Source organism: Dipodomys merriami, unplaced genomic scaffold, assembly GCF_024711535.1.
Source record: "Dipodomys merriami isolate MVZ:Mamm:240054 unplaced genomic scaffold, mDipMer1.0.p SCAF_1, whole genome shotgun sequence".
Taxonomy (NCBI): domain Eukaryota; kingdom Metazoa; phylum Chordata; class Mammalia; order Rodentia; family Heteromyidae; genus Dipodomys; species Dipodomys merriami.
The window spans coordinates 142,782,270-142,805,818 of record NW_027202270.1 but is presented as its reverse complement, the minus strand read 5'-3'; the positions used below and the strand labels follow the sequence as shown (position 1 = coordinate 142,805,818).

Sequence of the window (23,549 nt, the reverse complement as noted above, 5' to 3'; positions counted from 1 at the left end):
TGGGCTTTTTATTGATCTTGCTAGCTATGTCCTTTGCCATGCAGAAGCTCTGCAATTTCATGCAATCCCATTTGTCCAACCTTTCTTTGATTTGTTGTGTTTCTGGGTCTCTATTAAGAAAATTTCAGCCGGTGCCAAGGAGACCTAGTCTCCTATTCCATCCTGTAATGTATTCAGAGTGTCTGCTTTGACTCCGAGGTGTTTGATCCATTTGGAGTTGATTCTGGTGCAGGGTGATATATAAAGATCTAGCTTTAGTTTTCTACGTAGTTAACCAATTTTGCCAGCACCATTTACTGAAGAGGCAGTCTTTCTTCCATTCTATTTTTTTAGCTCCCTTATCGAAGATTAGATGGCTATAGGTCTGTAGGTTCATTTCTGGGTTTTCAGTTCTATTCCATTGGTCCTGAGGTCTGTTCTTGTGCCAGTACCAAGCTGTTTTGATTACTATGGCTTTATAGTAGAGTTTGAAATTTGGTATTGATATTCCTCCAGCAGTGTTCTTTCTGTTGAGGATCGTTTTTGCTATTCGGGGTCTTTTATTGTTCCATATGAATTTTTGGATTGAAGGGCAATACTTTTATTATGTCCTTTGGCATGTCTTGAATGAGAAAGCACCTAACACTGTATCAAGTATGGGAGAGGAACGTGAATGTTAGTTCTCTACTAGCATGACTATAACTAAGTAAGCTTATTGGACTTAGCATGGGCTCAACCCTTCACATCTCTTCAATAAAAAAGCAGTGTGAGACACAAAGCATTATGCTTTGGAAGGTAATAGCTGTTTTAAAATTTACTTTTTAAAAAATACTCAAGGGCTGGGTATGTGGCTTAGTGGTAGAATGCTTGCCTAGCATTCATGAAGCTCTGGGTTCGATTCCTCAGCACCACATAAACAGAAAAAGCTGGCAATGGTGCTTTGGCTTAAGTGGTAGAGTGCTAGCCTTGAGCAAAAGAAGCTCAGGGACAGTGCCCAGACCCTGAGTTCAAACCCTAGGACTGGCAAAAACAAAATAACCCCCCCCCCCAACCTCAGAATACAAGATATTCTGTATTTTGTGCTCTTCAAAAGAGGAGATACACAAGAATGCTTTGATATCAGTAGGGAATTGAAATGTCTCATTTCAAAATACTTTTAAGACATTTCTTTTGTTATCTTATGTATGTTGGTGTGAGTCTGCCCCAACCTTCTTCCCTTACTGGTGATTTTTTTTTTGTTGGTCGTGAGTGCTGAACTCTGGGCCTGGGTGCTGTCCCTCGAGGCAATTCAGCTCAAGACTAGTGCCCTACCACTGGAGCCACAGTACCACTTGTTTTCTTTTTTCTGCTTATGTGGTGCTGAGGAATCAAATACAGGGCCTCACACATGCGAGGCAAGCACTCTGCCACTGAGCCAACTTCCCAACCTTGGTGATTGGTTTTGAACAGTAGACTTTACACTCTAGTTTGTGATATTTCTACCCTTGGTCTATATTTCAACAAAAAGGCCATGATTGTGGTGACATATCTGTTTAATAGCTTTAAATGTCCTGTTGTATAAAGCAGCTATAAGAATGGGTACCAAACTGGGTGTCAGTGGCTCATGCTTTGTAAACCTAGCTACTTAAGAGGCTGAGATCTGAGGACTGTGGTTTGAAGCCTGCCCAGGCAGGAAAGTCAGTGAGATTTTAATCTTCAATTAAGCACTAAAAAAGCTGTTAGTGGAGCTGTGGCTTAAGTGGTAGGGTTCAGCCTTCTGCAAAAATAAGCTCAGGGACAGTGCCCAGGCACTCAGTTCAAGCCCTAGGACCAGAAAAAAAAATTTTACCAAATGACTTTAGGAAGATATTTGAACCTAAAGTCTGTATGTTTGTTTTAGAAGGACTTGTAAACAATTTAAAAATTATTATTAAAATAGTTTTAGGAAAGATTAGTTCTATAGGTTTTGTATGTGTGACTGTGCCAGTAGCTTGAACTCAGGACCTTGTACTGTCTACCCACCTATGCCTCCAGTTCTGAAAGAGCCAATTCTGATTTAAAACTTCAGAAAAGCTTCAGAATATTTCTTTATACAGATAACCCTCATTATAATGCTTCCAGTATTTTAGTTAACACTTTATATCTATTTGTGTTAACATAAAATGTGATTATTGTTGTCATTATTATTAGATATCAGAGATTTTTCTCTTCACTTCTTTCCCTCCCTCTCTTCCTTACAGGATTTTAATGTGCAGCTAAAGTTGAGAGCAGTTGCCTAAGGGAGGAGTCATAGGTTATTGGTGTGGCCTTCTGAATGAATATTGGTGCCATTTGAGGAGAAAATATAGAAAGGGACTTGTGTGCAATTTCTGATTGGAGTTGGCAGTTAGAAATAGGTTCTGATGCTCAGTGCAAAGTTTGTGCTAAAGATGAAATGTAGAGGAACTACTACCAGCTTGATACTACTTGAAGTTACTAATTATTAGGGTCAGGTGAAATTGCCTTTGGAGAGCTAGCATAATAAAGATAGGACCTTTAATCCTGGGAACCTTGAAATGTTTGGTGGATGGGAAGAGGAGAAGAACAAGAGGAGTGTCCAGTCTAACCTGTACAAGAAAGCAAAGGAGGGGCTGGGAAGGTGGCTCAGTGGTAGAGTGCTTGCCCCTCATGCATAAGGTCCTGGGCTCGATTCCTCCTCACCACATAAACAGAAAAGGCTGGAAGTGGCACTGTGACTCAAGTGGTAGAGCACTAGCCTTGAGCTGAAGAGCTCAGGGACAGCACCCAGGCTTAGAGTTCAAGCCCCATGACTGACACCCCCCTCACCCCCCCCCCCCAAAAAAAAGCGATATTTCAAAGCCAGAGAAGAAGGGGCAGGTGATAGGACTCAGACATGCCTGTCATATGATTGGTGCTCAATTTATTAGTATTTAAAAACCAAAACATTCTGTGCATATTACACTGGGCTGGCTTGAGGTGTGCATACACAAAATAGCAATAATTTTAATAACAATAAGTAAATCTCCTTCTGTTAAATATGAAAGTGTCTCAGGAAATCTCATTTCTCACATCTGCTGTTTCTGAGTGTGATCTAGAGTTGTTTCTTAGTATTAAGCTGTGTGCTGGTAGTTCACATCTGTACTTCTGGCCACTCAGGAGGCCAAGATCTGAGGATTGTGGTCCAAGCCAGCCCAGGTAGGAAAGTCCATGCAGTTCTTAACCTCCAATTGTGGCAAAAAGCCAAAAGTGAAGCTGTAGCTCAAGTAGTAGAATGCTAGTCTTGAGCAAAAAAGCTCAGGGACAGCACACAAGCCCTGAATGCAAAGCCAGGACTAACACACACACACACACATACATGAAAAAAACCAGTATTGTAAAACATTTGTAAACTCAACTACTTCATCTAGTGTCCAGTCAACAAACATATTTATATGTGCATGTGGTTGATTACTGTAGAGGATTGAATAAACACAATGATTTGTGTTGTAATAAGCAATTTTTAGGCAAGGATAAGGGTATTCTGTGGGACTCTGGGACCATAGTAATCATTCACACCTCATAAGGTCGGTACAGACTTTATCCTTGTCAATCTAGTTCATCAAATTTTGAGTTCTAGTTACAGGTAGCTATTCAGACATGCCACATACTGTTTTAAAATGCATGTGCATCTGATTTGTCATATCTTCTTGAATTACAATTTATAATTTCCTTATTATCTAATACTCCTTCACAGGACTTTGTAGGTATAATTACTATTATGTTAACTACCATCTTTATTAAAATATAATTTATGTCCACATAATTTATCCACTTAAATGTACATCTGAGTGCTACTCAGAGTTGTATAATTCTCAGGCTAACCAATTTTAGAACATGTGACTAAGTCATGAGAGTACCATTTGGCTATCATGAAGATAGGAAAAATAATCCCTATACTCATGACACTGTCTTCAACCCCCAATCTCTAGTGCTAGGTGACAACTACTAAATATTTCTATCTGTATATATTATGTATATGCCTTAGATATTCATACAAATGTTTTATATATTTATATATCTTTTCTTTTTTTCTGGTCATGGGCCTTGAATTTAGGGCCTGAGCACTGTCCCTGAGTGTGTCTATGCTCAAGGCTAGAGTTCTACCACTTGAGCCAAGCGCCAATTCTGGCTTTTTCTGTTTATGTGGTACTGAGGAACCCAGGGCTCATACATGCTAGACAAGTGCTTTACCACTAAGCCACATTCCCACATTCATCTTTTTTTCATAGATATGTTTAAAAGCTATTTTTTTTTTTTTTTTTTTTTTACTAAATAGATTTTTTCCCTCATTGGTTGTGAGGCTTGAACTCAGGGCTGAGCATTGTCCCTGAGTTCTTTTGCTCAAAGCTTACCACTTTGAGCCACAGCATCACTTCCAGTTTTCTGGTAGTTAATTGGTATCTCATGGACTTTCCTGTCTGGGTTGGCTTTGAACCATGATCCTCATATCTCAGGTATGAACCACCAGCGCCTGGTAGATATGCTTATATATATATTATATAAGTGTTTATATATATATATATATATATATATATATATATATATATATATATATATATATATGTTGTGTGTGTGCATGTATGTGCTGGTTCTGGGGCTTGAAGGGCTGGGTACTGCCCCTATGCTTTTGTGCTCAAGACTGGTGCTCTGCCATTTGAACCACAGCTCCAGTTCCGGCTTTTTGGTAGTTAATTGGAGATAAAAGTCTCAAAGACTTCTGGGCACTGGTGGCTCACACCTATAATCCTAGCTACTCAGAAGGCTGAAATCTGAGGATCACAGTTCAAAGCCAGCCTGGGCAGGAAAATCTGTGAGATTCTTATCTCCAATAAACCACTCAGAAAACCTGAAGTGGCCCAGTGGCTCAAGTGGTAGAGTACTAGCCTTGAGCTGAAGCGCTAAGGGACAGCATCCAGACCCAGAGTTCAAGCCCCATGACCAACAAAAAAAAAAGGTCTCATAGACTTTCCTGCCCCAGGCTGGCTTTGAACCTTGATCCTTAAATCTCAGCTTCTTAACTAGAATTACCTTTTATATAATATGCCCTCAAGTCTTTCATTTAGAATAATGTTATCAAGGTTTATTCATACTGTAGCATGCATCAGTACTACAGTTTTTTATGACTGAATAATATTCCATTGTATGCCTGAACCACAGTTTGTTTATTCTCTCAGAAGATGGAAACCAGGGCATGATGTATGCATGAATCTTACCAACTCCTTTAATTTATAAATTGGGTTGTCTTTGTATAATTGAATTATAAGCATTCTTTATATATATTGCATATGAGTATGTCATGAAGTATATGTTTGGAAACTTTCATTTTCATTTGTGGGTTTTATTCCCTCTTAAAAAAAAACATTTTGTTACTGTATTGTTATTGTATATACAGAGGGGTTACAGTTACATGAGTCAGGTAATAAATAAAATTCTTTTTGAACCATGTCTCTCCTTCCCTCACTCTTTCCCAGTTTTTTCCCTACCATTCTTACCCTTCATTTTTTACATAGTGTCTAGTGAGTACCTCTGTTGTATTTGTTCACCCATTCTACCTTTTCTGTGTCTCCTCTTACCTCCCAAAGACAAATAAGACAAAAGGAAAAGGCAACAAAAACTGCAATAACCACCACTACAACAGAAAAACTACCACTTGGTTTTGTTTCTTGGAGTTCATTTCATCAGACAATATTTATTTTTTGTCAGATGTGGGGCCTGAACTCTGGGCCTGGGTTCTGTCCCTCAGCTCTTCAGCTCAAGGCTAGCACTCTACCACTTGTGCCACAGCGCCACTTCCGGCTTTTTCTGCTTGTGTGGTGCTGAGGAATAGAACCCAAGGTCTCATGCATGCAAGGCAAGGATGCACTCTACCACTAGCCACCTTCCCAGCCCCCAGACATTATTTTATATGATCATATGCACATAGCAATCGATCCTTTAAGAATCTATTTTTTATTCATTTGTGGTGTTTGTTTTCTCCCCTCTTTTTTCTTGATTAAAATTGTTATAGTGAAGTCCAGTGGCCTTTTTTCTTCTGTTCTTGTATTTTTTGTGACATATCTAAGAAGCCATTGCCTGGTCCACAGTCATAATAAATACACGTTTCTAGGAGGTTTACATTTTAGCTCTCATGTGTTGTGTGTGTGTGTGTGTATATGTATACATACATACATATATATATATATATGCCTTTTCTCTTGCTTTCTGTGTGTGTGTGTGTGTGTGTGTGCACTCGTGCACGCACGAATATGTGCGTGTCCATCCATCCTGTGGCTTGAACTCAGGGTCTGGGCGCTATCCCAGAGCTTTTTTGCTTAAGTCTGAAATCTGGACTTGAACTTGGTTTCTGACAGTGCTCATTGGCAGGCACCCTACCACTTAAGCCAGCCATGCCTCCAGCTCCTAAAGGGTTCTTGTGTTTTCCTTTGGCAGTACTTGGATTTGAGCTCGGAGGCCCTTGCTTGCTAGGCAGGCTCTCTGCCACTTGAGCCACATTCCCAGCAATAACCATTTTTCTGGGTGAAGGTTTATCCTTTCTCTCTACATTCCACATTTGAGGATTGTGAGATAATATTTGTCTTGGAGTGTTTTTAATTGTTGGAATAGTAGAGCCTAGATAACTTGATGAAGAAAAAATGTTTGAGATTTTAGAACCATGGTTCATAGTCAATTCAGACAGCCAAATCCAAGAGACTCTTGTCTCCAAATAACCAGCACAAAGCTCAAATGGTGGAGTGCCAGCCATGATTAAAAAAAAAAAAAAAAAAGCAAGGGCTTAAAGCCTGGGTTCAAGTCTCAGTACAAGCAAAACTAAAAAGTGTTTACTTAGGTTATAGTACTGCAAGTTCTGATTAAGACTTCATGATGGATGACATTAGAGCAAGTATATCAGGGCTTTGACTTGTTATAGCAGCTTATTCCTAAAGAACTACCTTAATCTTTCTGCGAAAGAGCCCTCCAATAACCTAAAGATTCCCACTAGGGCCCGCTACCTCCTAACCTGCAATACCAGGGATCAAACTTCTAACACATGGACCCTTGATGTATATACTCAACCTATATCTAAATCCTAGTAATGTTCAGTAATTATTGTGTATGATTTTGGAAAAATCACCCTGAAACTTGAGTTGTTTGAAAAGAAAATACAATAAAAAAAACCTGCCAACTGGACTGGGTATATGTGGCTTAGTGGTAGAGTGCTTGCCTAACATGCATGAGGCTCTGGGTTCGATTGCTTAGTATCATATAAACAGAAAAAGCCAGAAATGGTGCTGTGGCTCAAGTGGTAGAGTACTAGCCTTGAGCAGGTAAAAAAAAGCTCAGGGACAGTGCCCAGGCTGAATTCAAGCCCAGGGCTGGTAAAAAAATAAAAACAAAAAAAAGTAAGTAAATTAAAAAAAAACAACCCTGCCAGCAATTATTTGAAGTGCTTGTAACCAAGATCCAGTGTTGAATCCAGTTTTTGAGTAAACACTATTGAGTACTTGCTGAATGCTTCTAGGGAAAGTCGAGTATATGCTTAAGCATGCATGAGACCTTCAATCTGATCTCGTTTTACCTCTGTTACTTTGGGTGGGAGTTACCATAATTGGTTTTATTACTAGAATAAATTGGGTGCAGGAGATCATAAACCTAGATTCTTTTTTTTTTTTTTTTTTGGTCCAGTTGTGGGGCCTGAACTCTGGGCCTGGGCGCTGTCCCTCAGCTCTTCAGCTCAAGGCTAGCTCTCTACCACTTGAGCCACAGCGCCACTTCCGGCTTTTTGCTTATATGGTGCTGAGGAATCGAACCCAGGGCCTCTTACATGCAAGGCAAGCACTCTACCACTGAGCCACCTTCCCAGCCCCTTTTGTGATTCTTCTAAAATAAAAAAATGGACTGAGAAACCTTATTTAAAAATAATATTTTTATTAAGTAATATACGAAGGGATTTTAATTCCATAATTCAAATTATGAATACAATGTCATCCCCTTCCAAAGTTTTCCCTCATTTTTCTTAATCCATCTCTACCCTCAAGTTACTTAGTTCATTTTTTACATATAATGTGGTTTGGATATGATTGTATTTGCTCACGCCTGTCCTTTCTCCATTAGTGTGTTCTTCTCATCTTCCCCTACCCCCCCAGAACATGTTTCCGCTGCCTGGTATTAATTTTGATAAACACCTCAATTCATTAGTTGTTCAAAGGACTTACATCATTGGACTCCTCCCCTACGTATAACAGCCTAAAGGCAATTTGTTGTATATATATAAATCTAACAAGCCTTATTTTTTAAAAACTTAGTTTGAGCAGCAGATTCACCTAGTAGTAGTAACCTAAACTATAACTCAGGTATCAGAACACGTGACTGTAATCTCAGCATTCTGAGGCAAGAGTATACTAAGTTTGAGATTGAGGTCTCAGCATGGGCTGCATAGTTTAAGATTAGCCTGTGTTATTTTAAAACAGTAACAACAACAACAAAAACACCCACAAAAGTCGCTGCAGCTGAAATGTGATTTAAAATAATTTTTTTGGTTGGTTGTAGGGCTTGTACTCAGGGCCTGGGTGTAGTCCCTGGGCCTCTCAGTTCTCAAGGCTAGCACTCTACTACTTGAGCCATAGTGCCACTTCCAGTTTTTGAGTATAAAATATGAATCTTTAAAGTATCAGTAATAAGCAGGGTGCTGGTGGGTTATGCCTGTAAGTCTAGCTACTTGGAATGCTAAGATTTGGTAAATGGTCCTTTGAAAGCAGCCAGGCACAGAAAAGCTGGAGTTGTGGCTTGTGTGGCAGAGTGCTAGCCAAGCAAGTAAGCCCCCAAGTTTGAGGCCCTGAGTTCAAACTCAGCAGTACCTCCAACTCCTCAAAAGGTATTTTAGGGGGAGGGAAGGAGTAACACTGTTACTTCATTAACTAATCCCTCTGTATATCACTTTTACAATAGAATACAATATTATTTAAAAAAAAACATTTTCACTTGAGTTTAGTAGTGGCATTTCTCTTAACATGAATTTTATCCTCAACTTTAATCAAATCAGTGAAGCCTTAGATTTAAAGACTTAGCTATGTAAGACTTCATTAATTTGATTTGTAAAATCATAGTTATCATTGTTAAAGCTATTTTTTCATACCTCTAACATTTTTTGAAGCTTATCAATAAAGCATTAACCAAACAGATTAATTTAGGCTGCGAACATTAAATAAAATATTGCTGAAAGGAAATGCCACATTGTTTTTTGTTTTTTTTTTTTTTTGTTTTTTGGGTCCGGTCATGGGGCCTGAACTCTGGACCTGGGCGCTGTCCCTCAGCTCTTCAGCTCAAGGCTAGCGCTCTACCACTTGAGCCACAGTGCCACTTCCGGCTTTTTTCTTTTTGCTTATGTGGTGCTGAGGAATCGAACCCAGGGCCTCCACCATGCAAGGCAAGCGCTGTACCACTGAGCCACCTTTCCAGCCCAGGAAATGCCACATTTTAAACCTATGTAGTCTAGTACTGTAGCTGGGTGTTTTATCAAATGAAGTTTTACATTCTAGATAAAAGGCCTGATACTTACATATGTGTATATGTATGTAATACGTAGTCCTTTTTTCCCATTTGAAAAACAATTTGAGTCTATATTGTATGTTGAAAGTAAGCTATAAAGTTGAGTTATATGAACACTAAGCTTTCAAAATAATTGCTTAATGTTGTGGATTTTATTATAATTAGGAAAACCATATTGGAAAATGATTTTTTTCCTAAGGAATAAAAGCAGTAGAATGTATGCCACAAATAAGACATTAAGTTTTATGTTGCTGTTTGTTGCCTTCATTCACTTTCTACTTACATTAGATGATGTTTGTGTAGCCGTTTTCTCTAGAGTTTCTCTAAGAGTTGTGCTGGTCCTAGGGCTTGAACTCAGGGTATGAGTGCTGTCTCTGAGGTTTTGTTGTTGTTATTTTTAAATAAGGCTAATACTCTACTACTTGAACCTCAGCTCCACTTCTAGCTTTTTGGTGGCTAATTAGAAATAAGAGTCTCACAGACTTTCCTGTCTGGGCTGGCCTGGAATCTTGACCCTCAGATCTTAGCCCTCCTGAGTAGGATTATAGGAGTGAGTCACCAGCACCTGGCTGCCTATGTATTTTTAAAGGTTTCTACTATAGTTGTTTCTGCACAGCAGCCTTTTGGAAATTACAAGGTATCAGATGTAACATTCAGTACATATATTTTAAGTTTGCAGATTATATGAAGAAATTACATATAGTCTTTCAAATCTTGGTGGTTAGAAAAGGACCATTTTACTGGGTGCTGGTGGCTCACACTTGTAATCCTGGCTATTCAGGAGGCTGAGATCTGGTTTGAAGCCCACCCAGGCAGGAAAGTCTTATGATACTATTATTTTCAATTAACCACCAAAAAGGTAGAAGTGGAGCCATGGCTCAAATGTAGAGCACACCAGTCTTGAGCAAAAAACTTAGCTGGAACAACTCCCAGGCCCTGAGTTCAGTCCTCAGGACTGGCACAGAAAAATAGAAGGGCCATATTTAGATCTTTGTAAAACATGACTTTCTTATGAATACTGCTTTAAAATAGTGAAAAGTTTTATCATGAGGAGAAAGAGAACTTAGTATTGGCATTAGGAATATTTTTCCTATATCCTGTTAATTAGCTAAATTCCAAGATTGTTTAATATTGTATCCACCCCATTTCATTTGACTCCAACCTTTGCTCTCATGAAAGTTAGACTAATTGCTCTGAATTACTATGTATGTTTTTTTCTACAGCAGGAAGGTACTCTTAATAACCTTACCATTGTTCTTTTAAACAGCTTGCTGTATGTCTAAGAATAAAAGGGTGTGACAGAAGAGTGACCAAAAAATGGTTCTTTTTTTCCACCCTTACTGTTTAGCAGATCTGTTTTCTACTTCTATTCCTTTGTGTTCCTGGATTATTTACCATATTTTTTGCGTATTGGTCCTAGTCAACTAGAATATGTTTGCATTTGTCACTTTTTTCATGTCTGCAGTTGAGCACTTGTTTATAAATTTATTTGCTTTTTAAAATTCTTCTGAAACAGAATGTTTTCCTAAATTACAGCTTTTTGGCAGAGAGCAAATCTCACCATAAATCACAAATCCATAGGAACATTTTTTTCCTTAAAATCTGCTTCTTTTATTTATTTTTTATTTATCTTTTTTTAAAGTCACAGACACCTTTTTAAAATTTATTTATTTATTTATTTATTTATTTATTTATTTATTTATTTATTTATTTATTTTGTCAGTTGTGGGGCTTGAACTCTGGGCCTGGGTGCTGTCCTTCAGCTGTTCAGCTCAAGGCTAGCATTCTATCACTTGAGCCACACCACCACTTCTGGCTTTTTCTGTCTATGTAGTACAGAGGAATCGAACCCAGGGTCTCATGCATGTGAGGCAAGCATTTACCACTGAGCTATCTTCCAAGCCCCACAAACATCTTCACAATGGTAGTCATTATTATCTTAATCTACATTGCTTATGAAAAGAACTGTATTACCAAAAAGTCTGTTTCTACAGAGACATTGATTTAGGTGAAAGAGACAGCAAGTTTTTTTTTTTTTCTTAAAGTGCCTAAATTCCTATGATTCAAAATTTCAGATAATCGTAACAAGCAAAAAATCCATCAACATAAATATTCAAGGTTATCTTGCTCCCAAAGAGCCCTTAGTTTCTGTGACAAGGGAAAAATTTTGCTAGGAAATAGTTGAATTAAAATCCAGGAATAATGCTCTAAATCTTCATCTGGTTCTTCAATATATTGTAACCAACTGCTCTTTATTATTATTTATTTATTTGTTTTTTGTCGGTTGTAGGGCTTGAACTCTGGGGTAGGGTGCTTTCCCTGCACTCTTCAGCTCAAAGTGAGCGCTCTACCTTTCCTTCACCAGCTGGCTTTGAACCGCAATCCTCAGATCTCAGCCTCCTGAGTAGCTAGGATTACAGGTGTGAGCCACTGACGCCTGGCTATTTTTATTGATTGATTTTGGGGGGAGGGCAAGGAATGTTGTTATTGGGACTTGAACTCAGGGCCTGGGAGCTGTCCTTGAACTTTTTTACTCAAGACCACTTGAGTACTACACAGCTCTATCACAGCTCCACTTCTAGCTTTTTGGTGGTTAATTGGAGATAGGAATCTCGAGTCTCACAGACTTTTCCACCTCAGATCTCAGCCTCTTGAGTAGGTAGGAGTACAGTATTAAGCCATTAGCACCTCCTGGATACTATGTTTTAAATTACTGAGCTTTTGTCTTGACAAGAAGGGAAACTATATTTGTGCTACACTAATATGATTCTACCAAGTGATAGAGAAGGAGAAAGGAAATATAATGCAGAAATCATAAAACCTTCCATATTGCTTTAGGAGGTTAGCTCTGGATTTCTCTTTGTTTCCTTTAAAAGAACTGATACTTATATGGCAATCTCATATGGCTGTAAGCATAAATGAAGAATCAGAGAAGCAAGTATTTTGCCTAGAATTGCAAGTATATCTTGTAAGACTCCAAAGCCAGTTTTTGTTTTTTTTTTTTTTTTTTGCATTATACGTATCATCTTCTTTAAGTGGCTTACTTTTATTTTGTTTTTGTTTTTTTTTTAATTTAATTTAATTTTATTTGTGAACATACTGTACAGAGGGGTTACAATTACATGGGCAGGATAATGCTTACATTTCTTACCAAGCATTGCAGCCTCCTCCTTTGTTTACCCTTCACATCCCTTCCCAGCCTCCCCTCTCCCCCAAGTGGCTTACTTTTAGAGTTAGATTGTCCTTCAGGAGATCCACTGAATAAAATATTTAATGTATGGGGTAAATCAGAACTTACTGATACTTAAGGCACACCCAAGTATAAAAAGTGAGTTCTTATAGAATTCACTGATAAAAAGCTTTACACTGCTTTAATAAATTTGCATATCATACCAAGTTATTATTTTTAGCTTGATTAAAAGTACAATACTACTGTAGTATATTTGCTTGCATACCGTTGTTATTTTATAGTAAGTATAATTTATAGTATAATTTCTTCATTTATATCTAATGGAATAGAAGTGTAAGCCAGAACTGTTTTCTTAGCTTGAGGTATAATTTTCTGTACCATATCATAAGTGTTAAACATTAATAAATTTGAAAATCAGAATAAAATTGTAGTTTAAGGGGCTGGCTCAGTGGTAGAGTGCTTGCCTTGCATGCATGAGCCCTGGGTTTGATTCCTCAGCACCACATAAGCAGAAAAAAAAAGCCAGAAGTGGAGCTGTGGCTCAAGTGGTAGAGCTGCTAACCTTGAGCTGAAGAGCTGAGGGACAGGGCTCAGGCCCAGAGTTCAGGCAGGCAGGCCCCACGACCAAGGGGGGGAAAAAAATTGGACTTTAATCCTCACCAATGGATTGAGGGTGAAGATATCTTCTGGCAAGAATATCAGTTCCTCTTTAGTTGTTACTCATTTCATTCCTCATTTTTATGTACTGGGATTCTTTGCTAGGCAGATTCTGTTACTTGAGATACATTGTCATTCATCTTTATCTGTGAAAAGATTCTGTGGGATTATACCAATACTTCTATAAATGCTCCACAGTGATTACTCTTTGGGGTCCTGGTATTTGCATGATATGGTTACAAACAGTATGTTTTTCCTAATCTTTTATGAAATTTAGCATTTCCTTCTAAGTACATCAGTATTAGAAATACCTGTGTCATTGTTGTCAATGGAAATTATGGATGATTTCTTAAATCATGTTTGTCGCAGACTTCTTGAAAATATGTTGGTAACATTTTGCAGATTATAGCATTTAATAAGCCTTGTGATTAGGACTTTTGTAACAGTACATTTTAAAGGGAAAAAGTGTGATGGCTCATACCTTTAATCATAGTACTGGTAACTGAGTTGGGAGCGTTGCCAGTTCTAGAGCAACATGGGCTATATAGTGACACTCCTGTGTGCGTGCATGTGTGTGAATGATTTTTGCTTTATACACTGCCAAAGGTTTTAGCTTTACAAAAAAATGTTAAATAGATCAGGTTGGTTCTGGTTGATGGGGGGAAAAAAAAACTTCTGGACATTTTTATGAGGGGTTGGGGGACTGTGTGTAGATGGGGGCCTGTGGTTATATCACATTCCTGAAATACTGAGTAAGCTAGATGGAAGCAAAATGTGATGGTAAAATTTTTTTCATTTCTTTAGTTATTTTTTTTACTAATTTTCATTTGGATATATGTATGTGTGTGTGCATATGTGTGTGTATATATGTATATATGTGTACATACATGTTTTGCAAGAATTATGTTTGTAAGTAGTTGCATTGAGGGGATGTAGGAAAACACCTATTATTTGAGGTTATCTGCTGTTGATTTTCCTAAGCAGAAGGACTAGCTTGCCAAGAACAAAAATTACCCACACAACACATGTTCTCCCCAAAATATTTCTGAAACAGAAGGTCTGTTGGGAGGCTGACTGCATTACCTTAAAAATACCAGAGCATTTGCTGCTGAGATTTTTTTGTGTGCCTGTGACTTGTTTTCTCCCTTCCCACTCTCTTCCCCCTCCTTCATGTCTTCTTTCCCCTCCTTTTTTTTTTTTTCCTCTCTCTTCTGTTTTGAGACTTAGTATTCCTGTGTCAAGCTGGCCTTGAATTCTTGTGTATAGCTCATGCTGGCTTCAAATTGATCCTCCTGCCTCAGCCTCTGGCATGCTAGGATTACAGATGTGTTTGGGATTATAGGTAAGTACCTTTATGCAGGCCTAAATGAGATAAACTGTGTGTGGGGGGATGGGGGGGTAGTAGTGCTGGGGATCAGTCCAGGGTTTAGTGCATGCTAGGTAAGCACTCTTACAATTAAGCTGCCTTTCTCTCCCCCCTCTCCCCCCATGCTTGACATGTAGTAATTCATAGATTAGCTGGCTGTAAAGTAGGAAATCCTAACAAAACTCAGCTTAATTGGAAAGCTAGACTGCTGGAGTTCTCAAATGGAGCTTGTTATTCCATTTGTAATGCATTTGTCTTTAGTTTGGGTAGGGTGGGATTTGCATTCTTGAGTTTCTAGATCCTTATCAGTCAGTATTAGGAGTGATTGTTTTTAATAGTCGTTATGACACAGTTATTCCCAGGGGGAGATTTAGTCACTGAAAGAAAAATTGTCTGAACCCTTGGAAATATATTGGGAAAACTCAGGATAGAAAAAGCGAACTATTTCAAAAACTACCTAACTGGGGAGGAGGATGCTTATTTGAATGGATGGAGGTAGCAAGAAAACAGATGAGGTTCTTGCAGTCAGTAAACTTTATAAAAGTCATGAGAGATTGTTAGTAATCTAAGATACTGCAGTGTAAATATGAAGTTTTGAGTAAGATTAAGTTGGTAACAGCCATTAATCTGGAAAAATGTTCTCTGTATAAATTGGCAAAATTTAATTTGACTTTGAGAAACAAGTAAATTCTGCTAGCATATTGTTTTTGTTGTGAGTTTGAGAGAAAAGTAGCATTTCATGTCATGGGAGTATTTTACTGGTGTTAGTTTGTAGGTGAAGACTGTTCATATACCTACAGGGCATATTAACACCAGACTTTACTAATTGAAAATGGAAACGAAGTCATTTCCATTATTAGTCATAATGAAGATGTGAAAGGTGAACTTTACCTTCATGTTTGCCTACCCTGCATCAATTTGAAGTGTAATAGGAATCTTTTTTAGATTTAAGGTTTCTTCATGCCTGCCTGCCTGCAAAACCCTGTTTGGTTTTCCTTCAACCCAGAAATGATCCTATAACAAATTCAAATAAATCACATTTAAGGAAATAAGTGAAAACATGTGTAGCTCCTTTGGCTGGACTATATATAATATGTCTGCATCTTGGCTTATTTCTCTGTGCTAAAACAAATTCCTTGTTAAACAGCCTGTAATATACCCATCACTGTTATCTAATCCAGAGGGGAACAGATGTGACAGAGCTGTGTTTTGTAAACTTTTATCATGATAATTTTTCTAGCTATATAAAAATCAGCCTTAAACTATATGAAGATGAAAGCTAAAAACAAATGGTGTCTCAGTTAAAATTAGGTATTGCATATTGCAATTTAAATTTATGTGCTAACAACTTTAGTGTTAGAATTGATAAAGGTATGAAAAATTGATTGCTGCCACTTTAGGTTAAAGGCACATTTTAGAGTTTCTCATAATGCTAAGTAGAAACAGTTACCTTGTAGAGGAAAAATTGTGAAATTAACTTGAGTTTATACTGTAGTATAAACCTGTAGGTTTAAACTTCTGAGGTTGAGGTAATCATCTTTTCCTGAAGTCTGGTTTTGTGTCACATGACAGCTGGGTATCACATGCAGCTACAGATCCTTGTCCAGCCAGAGAAGAATGTGGGCAAGATTGGAATATAGTGAGAATAATAGGAAAGTTTAGGAAAGAAAAATAGCAGAGGAAGATTATGTGGTATAATGTCATGGGATCAGATGGCACTTCAGTTTATTTTCAGCCATCTTCCTAGTACAGTCATGAGCATTAGTTTTTTTTTTGTTGGTTTGTTTTGATCAGTTGAACTTAGGGCCTGAGCACTAGTCCCTGAGCTTTTCTGCTCAAGGCTCTACCACTTTGAGCTGTAGCTCCACTTCGATTTTCTGGTGGTTTATTGTCTCACAGATTTGTCTGCCCAGGCTGGCTTGGAACTTTGATCCTCAGATCTCAACCTCCTGAATAGCTAGAATTATAGGCGTGAGCCACCAGTACCTGGCTGAGCTTTAGGTTTAAGTAGAAGAAGAATTAGAAGTGGGTACAGAAGTATGCAGTTTGCCAGGGTGTTGGTGGCTCACACCTGTAGTCCTAGCTACTCAGGAGGCTGAGATCTGAGGATTGCAGTTCAAAGCCAGCCCAGGCAGAAAAGTCCCTGTGAGACTCTTATCTCCAATTTTAACCACTCAAAAACCAGAAGTGGCACTGTGGCCCAAAGTGCTAGAGCACTAGCCTTGAGTGAAAGAGCTCAAGAACAGCACCCACACCCTGAGTTCTGAGTTCAAGTCCCACAACTGACAAAAAAAGTAGCAGTTTAAATGTTCTAGTTACAGCTGTGGTCTAGTCATGATCACAGTTCTGATTCTCTTGTTTTCTGGGCAAGTTATTTCGTAATCTCTTAGGGTAGAGAAAAGAGATGCTTTCTTTAGCTCCAGGGTGCAGTTATTGGTAATTATCCTTACTTGGGGGTTACCTATCTTGAAAGCTCTGCTGTTCTAAGGAGTAGTTTGTTTTTTTTGTTTTTTTTTGGGGTCCGGTCATGGGGCTTGAACTCTGGGCCTGGGTGCTGTCCCTCAGCTCTTCAGCTCAAGGCTAGCGCTCTACCACTTGAGCCACAGCGCCACTTTGGCTTTTTTCTTTTTGCTTATGTGGTGCTGAGGAATCGAACCAAGGGCCTCATGCATGCAAGGCAAGTGCTCTACCACTGAGCCACCTTCCCAGCCCCTAAGGAATAATTTAAATCCTTTGTCATAAAGGTATCAGGGAACAGGCCTAACTGTTGTGGTACCCAGGGTGATCATAAAGTGATTGGAGAGAACAACTTAGAAAAAAATGACAAACAGAAAATGCGATGCTAGACAAAAACTACCTCTCACAAGTATACTTTCTCTAAGGTGAGAAACAACAGCATTAGTCTTTGGGGTTTGAGTAATCATTGAGATTGCTTGTGGGAAATTCCTATTCCTAGATCTGCACTCTATAGGACTGAGGTTACCTGTGAGTCAAGGAAGTTTTATTTATTTATTTTTTATGCAAGTAATGGGGCTTGAATCAAAGCCTCCCTCTTGCCTTGGTTTTTTTGCTCAAGACTGAAACTCTGCCACTTGAGCCATGCCTCCAGTTCCAGGAAGTTTTAATTACAGTATTTTTTTCTCAGGCACCTTTTGATCTCATTATTTTAGGTTCCTTTTACACTTTTGATAACACATGCTACTGCTCTGTCTCATCGCTCTCTGCTATAATTGTCTATGTATTTGCACAAGGAGTTTCAATTCACCATGCATACCAATATACATGATTTTAAAACATTTTTTTTTTTTTTTTTTGCCGATACCAGGTCTTAAACTCAGAATTTTGCTTTCTCAATCAGCCTTTTTGCTCAATCTGGCACTGAGCAACACCTCCAGTCTGGCATGTTTGCTAGTTAATTATCAATTGACTGTCTTCCTGGGATGGCTTTAAACTGCCAACCTCCAAGTCTGTCAGCCTCCTGAGTAGCTGGGACTACAGGCTTGAGCCATTGGTCACCAGCTTCAGGGTGATCCGAGAATCACCTTTTGGAGCCAGCTTCAGCAGATAAATCTGTGAGACTCCTATCTTTAGTTAACCTGCACAAAGCTGCAACTGGAGGCATGGCTCAAGTGATAGAATGCCTGCCATGAGTGAAAAAAGTGTTCAAGAACATTATGCCCTGAATTCAAGCCCTAGTCCCAAAATATTAAATGCATGTAGTTTATTCTGTACTTCTATAAGATATTTTTAGAAGCAACAATGAAAAGTAAGCATCTCTCATCTCCTTATCTACATTCAGTTCCTGTGCTAAGCATGAATTAGAAGTTGTACATCTTTATTATGCATTGTTAGTTTATTTCATAGATTAAAATTAGCAAATGTTCACAGTACATTTAAAAACCACCTTCAGAGGCATCCAATTTTGACTCACATGGATCCTTAAGCAGAGACTATAGGAGAGTATACATGTTTTTTTCATCTCTTTCTTGTCTTTTATGCTAGATGTCCAGCAGTTATTGACAGTTTCTGGTGAGAAACATTTTTTTTTTTTTTACCAAGGCCATTTGAATATTTGCAACATAATTCGTGGGCTACCCAGAATTATCAGTACATGCAAATAGCTGTGGGAAACCAACAAGAAGCATACAGAAGTCTTATATATTTGTCCCCTGTCACGTAGCAAAAATGATTTCTCCAGTTCCTTTTACTCTTACAGAATAGGAATCTGAAAACCTCACTGGGAGTTCTAAATCTGTAAGTTGAGCTTAGCAACTAGTCATAAGCACGATTAGGCTTAACAACTAATAATGAATATCATTGATGGATGACCTAACTGGGAAAATTTAGTTTGGACAGTTATTAGAATCTTTGCATTTTTCCTGTGATCTTATTCCCAGGAGAAGCCTCTTACAATTTCCTGTGCTTAGAAGTGAGGGCCTGTCAGTGTTTTGGGAAGGGTTTTAGTGGGTGAGGCAAAGGTCTGGTTTTTATCCTAAGCTTGGCTCACATTATCATGATCAGAAATTGTTAAATTTGCTGGTGGCTATGCCTGTAATCCTAGCTACTCAGGAGGCTGATATCTGAAGGATTGTGGTTCAAAGCCAACTTGTACAGAAAAGTAAAATGCTGGACTGGAGGCATGGTTCAAAGTGGTAGAAAGTTAGGGCTGGGAAAGTGGCTCAGTGGTAGAGCGCTTGCCTTGCATGCATGAGGCCCTGGGTTCAATTCCCCAGCACCATATAAGCAAAAAGAAAGAAAGCCAGAAGTGATGCTGTGGCTCAAGTGGTAGAGCGCTAGCCTTGAGCTGAAGAGCTGAGTGACAGTGCCCAGGCCCAGAGTTCAGGCCCCACGACCAGACCACCCCCCCCCCCCAAAAAAAAAAAAAAAAGTGGTGGAAGGCTACAAAAGTAGAACAAGAGTTCAAGCCCTAGGACTGACACACAAAAGTAATTGTTTAGTATTTTTAACGACAAAATATGATACTGAAATTTGTACAAACTTAACTGATGTTAAAAATCAAGGTGTTAAAAATGAAAGTAGGGGCTGGGAAGGTGGCTCAGTGGTAGAGCACTTGCCTCGCATGCATGAGGCCCTTGGTTCGATTCCTCAGCACCACATAAGCAAAAAGAAAAAAGCTGGAAGTGGGGCTGAGGCTCAAGTGGTAGAGCATTAGTCTACAGCTGAAGAGCTGAGGGACAGCACCCAGGCCCAGAGTTCAGGCCCCATGACAGACAAAAAAAAAAAAAGAAAAATGAAAGTAATAAAAACAAAACTCATCACTTTTTAATGTTTCATCACATTTGGTTATTTTGGATGGTAAAATTACTTATATCTATTTTATTCATAGGGAAAAATACTCTAATAATGTTACTGTGCATCTCTTCTGAACTCTGGATTCCGGGACATTATTTGGTAGCTTGAAGCAGTCATGGTAAGATATTTACACCACATAAATCATCAAATACTATAACTACAGACTTAACAGATAACTGGCATATGAGTTTTTATATGCATAGGGATCACAAGAATGAAAAGCAAATGCCTAATAGCTCCATCTGATTTGGAAGCTTGATCTGCCCTTCTTCATCTGGGAGTGGGAAGTGGGGAAATACAGGAATTTTTTGAGTAAGAATAATTGTTTTTAGAGGAGATTAATGGGTCCAGAGGATAAATAGTAGACTGACTGCACAAGCTTTGCTTGAATTCTGCGTGTAGTGACATTCCAATGTCCTTCCTTGTAAGTTACTCTTAACAATTTGATAAATTATAGGGAGGGGGTTCATACAATTTCTTTATTTCTGGAAGAAATTGATTTAGTCATATAAAGAAACTTGAAATACCAAGTAAGAACATATACCTTTGTTTTGAGACTGCCTTTTTTTTTTTTTTTTTTTTAAGTTTACAGTATTCAGTATGTCAAAGGACCAGGTAACTGATGGACAGTTAGCTGTCTAGCTAAATGCATGAGAGGAAATGATCTAGGAATTTGGGCTATATTTCAAAGTTATAATCCTTCCTACCCTCCCCCCCACTTTTTTTTTGCCAGACATGGGGCTTGAACTCTGGGCTCTCCCTCGGCTCTTCAGCTCAAGGCTAGCACTCTACCACTTGAACCACAGCACCACTGCCGGTTTTTTCTGCTTATGTAGTGCTGAGGAATTGAACCCAGGGCCTCATGCATGCAAGGCAAGCAGTCTACCACTACTTGCCTTTAAATCTCTACTACTTCTGTTTGGGGAATGTTCCGTGATGCTTGCTTTAGTTACCATTCTGTATTCTAGGGTCTTCATGTATTTTCATGTATTTTCTTTCTTTCTTTTTTTTTGTCAGTCATGGGGACTGAACTCTGGGCCTGGGCACTGTCCCTCAGCTCTTCAGCGCAAGGCTAGCGCCCTACCACTTGAGCCACAGCGCCACTTCCGGCTTTTTCTACTTATATGGTGCTGGGGAATCGAACCCAGAGCCTCATGTATGCCAGGCAAGCATTCTACCACTGAGCCAACCTCCCAGCCTCTCATTCATGTATTTTCTAGCTTCCAACAATTTCTGTCCAGTTTTCTTTGTCTTATTTGCTGGCGCTTAAGATACTGTCTTTTAAAATAAAGTCTCTGTGAATGATAAACACAGACCTGTATGTTTACCATCTTGAAGTCTCAATACTGGGAATTGAACTCAGGGTCTGGTTGCTGTCCCTTAGCTTTTTCACTGAAGGCTGGCACTCTACCACTTAAGCCACAGCTGTACTTCTGGCTTTTTTTGAAGATTAATTGGAGATAAGAGTTTGTCTTGCCTGGTTGGCTTTAAACAGCATCAGATATCAGCCTCCTAAGTAGCTAGAATTATAGATGTGAGTCAACTGGTATTCAGAAGTCTAGAATAGAAACATAAATAATGTCAACAACTTAAGTAGGCAAATAGGCTTGGCCAATCTCCAGTTGATTTGTAAGTCAGGAAAAGATTTTACTCAGGGAAGGTAGTGTTTCATTTTCATAAAAAAAGAGTAACCATCTATAGATTTGAACCAGATGACCTGTGAGTTTGAGAATATGAGTTTTGCCCTTTTTTTTTCTGTTTTTGTTTTGTTTTAATGTGTGGAATAACTAAGTGGCTTCAGTTTATGGACTTTGATCTTGAGAAGTAGAATAATGATGCTTTATTGTCCCAGATTCTTTAACAGTTTAATTATCTATCAGTAGCTGGGTTTGATGGCATGGTCATTTGTTATATCTTGATCTCTAGTATGAGTTTTCTAGTTTGCTTGGGATTTGATGTGATTGGATTGGTGATCTATATTCTTAATTTCATAGGCTACCTCATAGTCCACTAAATTATGTTTTCCTGTTTACCAATTGTTACCTATAAGGCCAGTGATGAAAGATTACAAGATGTCAATTTAAGCAGAAAAAAACTTATCTGCAATCCTGCAGGAAAGGGGATTAGGATGGATTCATGGATCCCTCTTTTGAGAAATGCAGTTTTTCATCCCCCCTTCCCCCCACACCACTGAAGTCTGAACTCATGGCCTTATATATGCTAAGACTATACATTCCATTACTCAGATTACTAAACTACACCCCTACCTTTTATGTGTTGCCCTCCCCCCCATTCCACAGTCCTGGGGCTTGAACTTCAGGCTGGGCTCTGTCCTCAAGCCTCTCTACCTAGGCTTTGTGCTCTTTGAGCCACAGTGCCACTTCTGGCTTTTTCTGAGTAGTTTATTGGAGATAAGAGTCTCATGGACTTTTCTACCCAGGGTGGCTTAAATCGTGATCCTCAGATCTCAGTCTCCTGAGTAGCTGGGATTACAGGCACAAGCCACTGGTGCCAGACTATGTATATATATATATATATTTGGATCCGATCATGGGGGCCTGAACTCTGGGCCTGGGCGCTGTCCCTCAGCTCTTCAGCTCAAGGCTAGCGCTCTACCACTTGAGCCACAGCGCCTCTTCCGGCTTTTTTTCTTTTTGCTTATATGGTGCTAAGGAATGGAACCCAGGGCCTCAGGCATGCAAGGCAAGCGCTCTACCACTGAGCCACCTTCCCAGCCCCGCAGACTATGTATATTTTTATAAAAGGATGTGTGTATTTAAGACAATGACAGTTGTGACTAAAGGAAATGAATAGCTGACATTGGATGTATGATAGGTGTTTTGGTTAAGCTTATGGTTCAAAGTTGACACGATTGTAATATTTCTAAAGACAGTATACAGGAATATCCAACCGCTAAATTTTATTAAATCATTTATACAAAATAGGCTTCTTTTTCCCTCTCTTTGTCTTCATGTTTTATTTTCAAGAGATTTGTTTGTTTTTCCCAGTTCATGTGGTGAGACCTAGTCTTGACTCTACAGAGGCAAATTGTTTTGTTTTTAGGCCTGTATAATTTCTAGTACTTAATTTAGGAAGAAGTAATCCAAGAAGAGATGTCATGAGGGTTGGGCCAAGTCTTCAATATAATTATTTGTTTAGGACGAATATCCCATGGTGTCTGCAACAGGATTTTTTTTTTCTGAAATTTATTCATTTGGAAAATATGCCAAGAGTACATTGTTAAATCATTTTGGTTATTTAACAAATCATCTTAAGACATGACTGTGTCAGATTCATCTAAATCCTGAGATCACTGCACTTTTCATAATCCCTCCCTCTTAAACCTGTACTTGGTTTAGTGGGCATTTGAAATGGGAAGTCTATAAAGGAGGGTCTTTGTGGTTTGGGGAGAATTATAGTAGGTTTTTTGGTGGTTTGTTTTTTCCCCGTCCTGGGACTTGAAGTCAGGGCCTGGGTGCTGTCCCTGAGCTTTAGTGTTCA

General features: G+C 38.8%; 1 protein-coding gene across 5 annotated transcripts in view; it reads left to right on the top strand.

The window, feature by feature from the left end:
- The window catches only part of Fbxo34 (F-box protein 34), an 81,220-nt gene that overhangs the window by 24,180 nt on the left and 33,491 nt on the right, over nucleotides 1-23,549 (top strand). For 2 of the 5 annotated variants that reach the window (XM_070032981.1, XM_070032986.1), the window contains exon 2: nucleotides 20,083-20,166. The exons of 1 other annotated variant lie outside the window; for it this stretch is intronic. The gene's annotated coding sequence lies outside the window, so the exon portion shown is untranslated. Of the gene's footprint in view, nucleotides 1-14,604; nucleotides 14,712-20,082; nucleotides 20,167-23,549 lie in introns of those variants that run through there. 2 more of the 5 variants (XM_070032982.1, XM_070032994.1) reach the window with 2 other exon arrangements.